The sequence below is a fragment of the Mustela putorius genome, unplaced genomic scaffold (assembly GCF_011764305.1).
Source record: "Mustela putorius furo isolate JIRA1106 unplaced genomic scaffold, ASM1176430v1.1 tig00003863_pilon_pilon_pilon, whole genome shotgun sequence".
Taxonomy (NCBI): domain Eukaryota; kingdom Metazoa; phylum Chordata; class Mammalia; order Carnivora; family Mustelidae; genus Mustela; species Mustela putorius.
Genome location: NW_025422015.1, coordinates 12,291,029 through 12,299,360, shown reverse-complemented (window position 1 = coordinate 12,299,360; position 8,332 = coordinate 12,291,029). Strand labels below are relative to the sequence as shown.

Sequence of the window (8,332 nt, the reverse complement as noted above, 5' to 3'; positions counted from 1 at the left end):
TTGTCCAAAATTACACAGGATTTTAACCCAGGCCCTGTGGCTTCAGAGTTCCCCTTTTTAACCATGGCTTACTGTCTCCAACAGTGCATATTAAGAATTAAGAATAGGAAGGATTTATAACTAATTAGAGTCTAGCAAAAGCAACAGAGAACCCCATGTGTAGATATGGGATTAAGAGATAGCTTCCTGGTTCAGAAGAGAGAGAAGGAGCAAATGAGACAGTCCTGGGTTTGAATTAGAGCTCAACATTTACTACTGCTGTGATTTTAGGGAGCTACTTAGCTTCTGTGTATCTGTTTCTTCATTTATAAACTGAGTATAAAAATCACGTGTACAGCAAAGTCTTGCAGTGAGTTTTAAAGAGGGAATACATGTGAAGAATCTATGGGTAGTGGTTGGCACATATAAAATTACTATTAAAATTAAAATTACTATAACCATTGGTGTGCCTGGGTGGCTCAGTGGGTTAAGGCCTCTGCCTTCGGCTTGGGTCATGGTCCTGGGGTACTGGGATCGAGCCCCACGTCGGGCTTTCTGCCTGGCAGGGAGACTGCTCCCCCCACCCCCACCGCCCCCTGCCTGCCTCTCTGCCTACTTGTGATCTCTGTCTGTCAAATAATTTTTTTTAAAAATCTTTAAAAAAATTACTATTACTATTATCATAGGTAAGAATTCTGCTACCAGGCAGATCCTCAAAGGACAGAGCTTTATGTTTTGTACTTGGTTGATTGTTCACAGGTACTAGATGATTTTCTCCTTGGTTAGGGAAAGATTGAATATAGGAAGGATTGAGAAATTGAAGGCTCATTTTAGCTGAGACCCAAGCTCTCCACCATTGGCTCTTTATTCATGACCTTGAAGTATACCTTTAATGTGGCTTCCTTCCTTTCCAGGAATCCAGCCTGGCTTCTGGCTATCATGGAGTAGATTCTCCAGAAATTAAGCTTATTCTCAGTGACCTCCTCCTCCAACAACCACAGAGCAGCAAAGTCACTCAGCTTCCTCAGTGCCTACCTCTCCTGGACACACACAGAGGTGTGTCTCACTGGGGTCAGGCCCTGTTTTGAAAAGAAGCTCAGCCCCTTAGAAAATGGAAAGAAAGCTGAAAGAAAGGAAAAGTATTAAGACATAAGTGAGGGAGAATAAAATTTAGAACAGAAAAAGTCTGGCTCTAACTCCTCTTTTAACAGAGGAGGACATTAAAAACTAGAAAATGGATTTATTTGCCAGCCATCACTTGGCCAGGGTTAGCAGAACTACAAGGGCCAGACTCCTGGTGGAGGGTTAATGTTTTCAAATTACTCACCTCAGGGCACCAGGGTTTCTCTGATGTTCTCCAGAAACTTCTTAAGGAGAAGATAGCAGGGAAACTTCAAGACATTTCCTCAATGAACACAACTCCACAGCAAAATGGTTTACATTTGGGTTTCTAATTAAGACTGGTTTTGTAGGATGGGCTCTAGTGCAAAAAGTATATTAGACTTTTTGCATCACAAACACTCATCATTGATTGAACAATTTCTAGAAAGCAAACTTGAAAGATTCCCCAATTATGAAACCTTTTGTTAAATACTCCAGGGGCCATTGAGGCCATAAAATTATACTACAGGACATCAGATAAATGTTGAAATAAATATGAAGATAAAAGGGAACCTCGGAATGTTTGTGTGTGACTTACATATGTTTATGTGTTTTATTTTTCAAATTAATGGTAAATAATTTTTCTGAATAAGACAAATATGGAAAAAGAATAAAGACAAACCTCTCTTCAATATTTTTCAATTGCTTACTATGAATGTCACAAAAGCTTTGCCTGTAGCCTAAATAAGCTTCTCACACATATGTGCTATCATTATTCAAATGTATCTAGATGATATGACCACTGATAAAATCCAATTGTATCTTAAAATGTTGAATTGATGTTTTGATATTCTCAAATATTTCAGATATTTTCTCAGTCAACATTTCCCTATTATAGATCTATGATTTTTTTTTTTTTTTTTATCATGAAAAAGACATTCCTGTGTGTGAAAGTTTAAGGGACTCTGGTTAGACTTCAAGACAGGAATGAGTTTTGAGTAATGAATTCTGCTGTGTCATGAACATAGTGCATGGGAGTTTTCTGAGCATTTATAGGTTATTCCAGGTAATCACTTGTTTTTGTGAACCTGTCCATAGCCATTCTTTCTTTTATATATTACTACCTGAACTCAACAGTCAGAAGGACAGGGACCTGGAGAAGTGAGCTGGTTACATTATCTGGATATTAATAAAAATTAAAACCTTTGAAAAGAAATGTAATATAACTTCTTTATTTCTCCACAGTACTCAATAATCTTTTAACCACACTGGGAGAAAAGCCCTTCACAGAAAAGTTAGCACCTGCTTAAAATAAAGGTTAACCATAAAAAACAATTACAATAGAACAGATAACTTAGTCACCTGTCATAGTTAGTATTAGCATGGAAGAGTAGGGCAGGCAGTCTGATAAAAATAGAAGAAAGTGGGACTGTCCATTTTGTGTTTATTTGGTGACTGGAGGAAAATCAGCTGGGCTCAGTTGTAATGAAAATGTAAAGGGACTGGGATATCACAATACAACCACCTCAGGGATATTGAGAACACTGGACAAGTAATATATTTCTATGTGTGTGTGTTTTCATTTTTGTTCTTAATCTCCAAATGCCTAAGGCTAGATGGAGCCTGGAGGGGTGTCCTTTCTGGAGTGAGGAGGCAGCCCTAGAGTGAGAGGCAACATGATAGGAAGGAAAGCCTGTCACCAACGGGTGAGGTTGTGAGAGAATCCAAGAATGCATAATGACTTCAATGGATGGGGATAGATGGGCAGAAGGGAGAACCAGAAGCCCCAGATAACTAGAAAAATCATCCTTATCTCCTAGTTCCCCACTCTTAAAACCTGGGCAGGCACAGCTCTGAAAGGTGCCTAAGGGCCAAACTGTCCCTAGTGTTTGCATCACAAACAGGTTTTGTAGTTTAAGCTATCTTTTGACACTGGGCTTTGAATGAATACCCTGCGGGTCCTGGAAACACCCAACGCATTTGCAGCCAAGAGCAGCAAACTTTCTCTTGCTCTTGAACTTATTGAAATCATAGCTGCTTAAGGAGGTTATCTTTCCAGATGACAGATACTCTTTTGTCAAGGTGGTCTTCTGCAGGCCAGGAAGAGAGATCACTGAGAACAGATTTGTCCAGCACCTTGATCTTGGATTTTGCAGCCTCTAGAAGCGTGAGAAATGAATAATCTGTTGTTCAAGTGGCTCAGTCTATGATATTTGTTACAACAACCCAAGCTGACTAATACATGCATATATAGAGCAGTCAGGTAACCCTTGACAATATGTTGCTATCTATGACATTCCTTTTATTTTCACAAATACACTGAAAAATCTTTTGAGAATAGACAGAGATATGTGAAGAGCTCTCAACAGAGTTCCTCAGCTCTTGAAAATCGACCCTCCAAGCAGCATTGAAATTTGAGTGTGTGAGCTCAAGCTAGCTAATTTTTCTGGTTAAGAGAGTATATAAAAGGATCTTCAAGAACTAAACAGAAAAGAATTCTACCAAACTGGATTAACTGGGGCTCCTCAAGTGAGGGCAAGCCCAGAACACCTGCCAACAGTTAAAGATCGTGACCTATGGTCATTATAACAAATTGTGTAAGACTGATTTGGCAGAATTCCAGGTAACACCTCACTGAGAATTGCTACCAGGAAATAGCTAACAAAATGTCAAGAAAAGTGGCTGTGAGGTGCAAGGTGCAGCCCCCTTTCTCCAATATAAGAATTGTACTCTTTTATTCCTATATGTGGGTGATATTTTGGACTTAGATGTTCAAATTTTGATCTATTTGCATTCTCTTAAAATAAATGTTAAAATGTCTAGGTCCAAAAAGTTGTAAACGTATCATCTCCTGGGGAGTACAGTGAGGGGAGTACACCGCAAACAACACTGTAATGGGAAAATGAGTATGAAATCACATTCCCACAGACGCTGCAGCTTTAAAACAATTGGCTTTTTAAGTTCTGAGTCGTTTCCTTTGCCTCAACTTCCTCCTCCTATCAGTCTATCCCAGTCAGGTTTCTCAAGTGACTGAAGGTCAACATATCACCATCTATTCCACACCTAAAGAATCTTCCTTTACATTTTCTGGGCGAGTACATTATAGACTTTAATGTTTCCAGAAGCAGAGGAGGTCAACATTCATGCAGTATGGAGCTTGGTGATGCACAAGTATAACATGAAACATCTTCAATAAATCATATTCTCTGTTTCCTGTTTCGATAATGCAGGAAGTGCTGGTTCCACTGGCCCCTGGGCTCTCAGAGATAAGGAACGCTCCGCAGTGTTCAGAATTTTCAGATAGAGCTTTGGAATTTTGCATGAGATATAGAGTATGCAGTCCTAGACTGAACAGACAGGAAGCTGTTCCTCAGGTGTCATCACCCACTGGAACTGTCTATCCAGACCTGGGAAACATGGATAGCTGAGATTCCTCTCCGGGTCTGAGATAGGCTGTTGTGTGTATGTTTAGATAAACTTGTACCCAAGTGCCTATCCAGCCATTGCTGGGGAATTTCGTTCATGAGAACAATGTCCATAGTAAAGAAAGTGGATCAGATTGTTTAGTAGGTCTGCCTATGAAAGCGGGCTTAGATTTGACATGCTGGGATCTGGTTAAAGGGTCAAATGAATCAGTAGATAAATTATTAATCATTATTCTTTATGTGATTTGAAACACATTCCCATCCTCAAGTAAGTTAGGATGTAAGCCATAAGGTAGAGCATGATAATGAGAGTTGTGAAGTCTGTACTCTGGAAGCTTTTATGTGTTTGGAAGTTTCTGGGGAGGAGGGGAGAAAGAGATTATCTACATTATAAAAAGATGACATGAGTAATCCCAAACAGGGAATAGTGAGAAACATTTTAAATGCTTCTCTTATAATACTCAATAGACATAAAGCAGGAAATAAAAGTTAAATACATCATAAAGTGTGCATAATGGCTTTAGTGTAGGAATTGTGTGTCTGTTAACATGACTGAGGGAAACATAAAGAAATGTATGTAGTTATATTCTCTTTTTTTCTTACACAAAGGCAATTTATTCAGAGAAAACAATAATTTGAGGAATCCTGTTCAGAGATGGCTACCAGGTTGACCCCCTTTTCTGTGTGTGCTATCAGCGGGTATGAGGTTGACATCCTCCACCCACCTTATCTTTGATCCTGAGTAGGCAAGGGCTCTGAGGGATGACTGGGCTCCAGGTCCAGGGGTCTTGGTTCTATTTCCTCCTGTGGCCCGGAATTTGATGTGAAGGGCAGTGATGCCCAGCTTCTTGCACCTCTGGTCTATATCCTGGGCAGCCAACACAGCAGTGTAGAGAGAGGACTCATCTTGGTCATCCTTCACCTTCATCCCCCAGTCACACAGCAGATGGTTTCCTTGCCAGGAAGGTTGGTGACATGGACAAAAGTGTCATTAGGGGAGGCAAAAATGTGGCACACACCAAATACATTTTTCCTTCAGCTATGTGAGGTTCAAGGCTGATGGCCTGTTCTTCCTTCTTTCCTTCCCCTTGCAAGTTTCCATTTCTGCATGTCTTCTCCAGTCTGCCACTGGAAGGGGAAAGTAGTTATATTCTTAGTGGACAGTGGGTCTTTTTGTTCCTCTATGATTGTGATATATAACAGTGTATAATGATTGGAACAGTGGGCAACATAATTCCTGCTTTCTTTGCAATTTCTTTGGAATGTACATTGAATGTGTTCTGAGGTTAAGGAATTATTTGGATATCTACTGTACAGCCTTGTACCTCTAGACAACTGTACTGTATTGTATACTTAGATTTGTTAAGAGGGTGGAGTAGATCTCATGTTAAATGTTCTTACTGCAGTAAAATAAATTTTAAGAATAAAATAAAGGAATGTCTCGAAAGCAGGCTCATTTTCTTACTTTACACCCAGAACTTGTTCATATTAGGCAAGTCCATATATTTCCCTCAGCCACACAGCTTCCCCTCTGAAATTTGTGTATCCCAAACACCTCCCTGAGGTAGGGTAAAGGAAATATATAAGTGTTTGAGTTTTAAATATTTTCCTAATGAAAGAATCTGGACTTGTGGAGACTTCATTGGTCATCTTGAACATGTGCTCACTTCCACATCTTAAATGGATCCTACTAAAAAGGAGCTCTTTTTTTTAAAGTGTCAAATCAATTCCACTGAAAATTCTGCCAACTGAGTCAGACCCAGTACTCAGATTAAATCTCTAGGAGTAAAATATGGCTTCTCTCCTTTTCTCACACAACATATCCTGCCCTTACTGTATAATCTGAACCTTAAAAATAAAAGCGTGACCTTTTCTCATGACTTCTACCACTGTCACTCTTGTCCAAGTCACCATTCCTTGTTCCTTGAACTGCTGCAATATCTCCCAGCTGGCATTCCTACTTCCACACTTGCCTACCCTAGAGTACATTGTCTATAGAGTAGTCAGAAAGCTCTCCCAACATCCTATTATGGTATTGTGGAAGGCAAGAGAGTTACCCTGAGAGGGTGGATTGGAATTGGAGGTATTGATGTGAACTCTTCATTTCTAAAATGTGTAAATATTTCAGTATATGTATGTTTCCACATGCAGACATAATATAAACAAACACATGCAAACATGCATATTTCCTAGCTCTATTTGCTGAAAGAACCTTGGAGCAGTAACACTCCCAGTAACAAAATGAATACAACCCCAGATCTTGACTTCTGACACCATCTCCACTAAAAGGAATCGGAGATTCTTGGAGAAATGACAATTTTCTAGGCTGGGTAAGCTAAGTACAATAAGATACTGAGAAATCGCTTTTGTTGAAGAACAGGGTCAAAGAGGTATAACCACCGATTGACCCATGAGCTAGATCTTGGCACCCCAAGGCACCTCATCCCTTCCCCTGTCCTTAGAACATGAGTTCAGCTTGCTTTTCCCACTCCCAGATGCTACTCCAAGGACAAGCCTAAAGATGATGATGTGATGTTGAAAGTACCCGCACAGTCTACGCGACTGAGCCATTAGGGCCTCTCAAGATTTGAAGGGAAGGTGTGGGAAAACATTCATTTTGTTGCTGCCCAAGACAAGCCTCATATGTAAGCTCTCTTTGCTATTATTAAAATTGCCACCTATCAATATGGAGTGTCCTGCCTCTTTCTTCCGTCTCTACCAATCCTCTGCATATGCGGGCTGGATTCAGATTACATCAGGAAAGCACCTGAGTAGATTGTGTTAGAAAGCTGTGAACCACACTTTTGTTGAAAACTTAAGGAAATGCTCCCTTCCCCAAATAAGGAGGACTTGTCACATGGACACAGAGAATAGTTTGAAGGAGCTCCCACTGGGACAATTTAAGAAATAAAATAATTAAAGGCAATAAGTAATCATAAATCATTAAAAAACAGAAATCTACAATTCCACACAGATAATAAAATGAAACAAAGTGTGAAGAAGAAGGGAAAGCTCTTGTTTATGGTAGCATGTTGTAAACATGGTGTGAATATTGTATAAGGAAAATCATCATTTTGTAAGCATCACAGTAAAGAAGAATTCAGGCAAGGATCATAAAGAAATGTGAAATCTAGGGAGTAAATTTTGGTAAGGACCAGGATATCTGCATAATTTTTTATTAGCAGCAAGGAGAAAATAATAACAATACAGTGGACACACTGGAAAACACAATGACTGAGTGATTAAAATTATTATCACAAAGGATGGGCAGGTGGACATTGCATGTCTCCAGATGAGATATCCTGAGAAAGACAAACATCAGTTCTATGTTATTTCTGCCAAGAATGCATAACCTGAATCTAATCAAGAGAAAATATTACACAGACCCCAAAATGGAGATCTAGCTATTAAAATGGGGTTGGCAGGGCAGGGCTGGTTGAGAGGTATGAGACCGAATGTTTCAAAACTGTCAATAATCATAAAAGGGGGGACAAGAAAGCTGGGAAATTGTTCCAGATTAAAAGAGCTAAGACTTGAAAATCAAATGCAATATGTGATTATAGACTGGATTCTGTACTGGAAGAGAAAAAAGAATACTGTAAAGGACTTGACTGATTCAATTGATGTAACTGGAAAACAGATGGTATTCTGGATAAAACTACTATATTTATAATAAATTTTACTTAGGTTGATAACTTCTCTGTTATTATGTAGGACGTATTAGTCAAGGTTCTCCAGAGAAACAGAATCAATAGGACATAGATGGCTACGTGGACAGATAGATAGATGCATACATACATACATAGACAATAGATAGATGCATGGAT

The 8,332-nt window shown here is 39.3% G+C and overlaps 1 pseudogene; it reads right to left on the bottom strand.

Moving 5' to 3' along the window:
* Window positions 1–5,154: 5,154 nt before the first annotated feature.
* Window positions 5,155–6,494, bottom strand: LOC101680570 (annotated as a pseudogene).
* Between the last annotated feature and the right edge of the window lie 1,838 nt (window positions 6,495–8,332).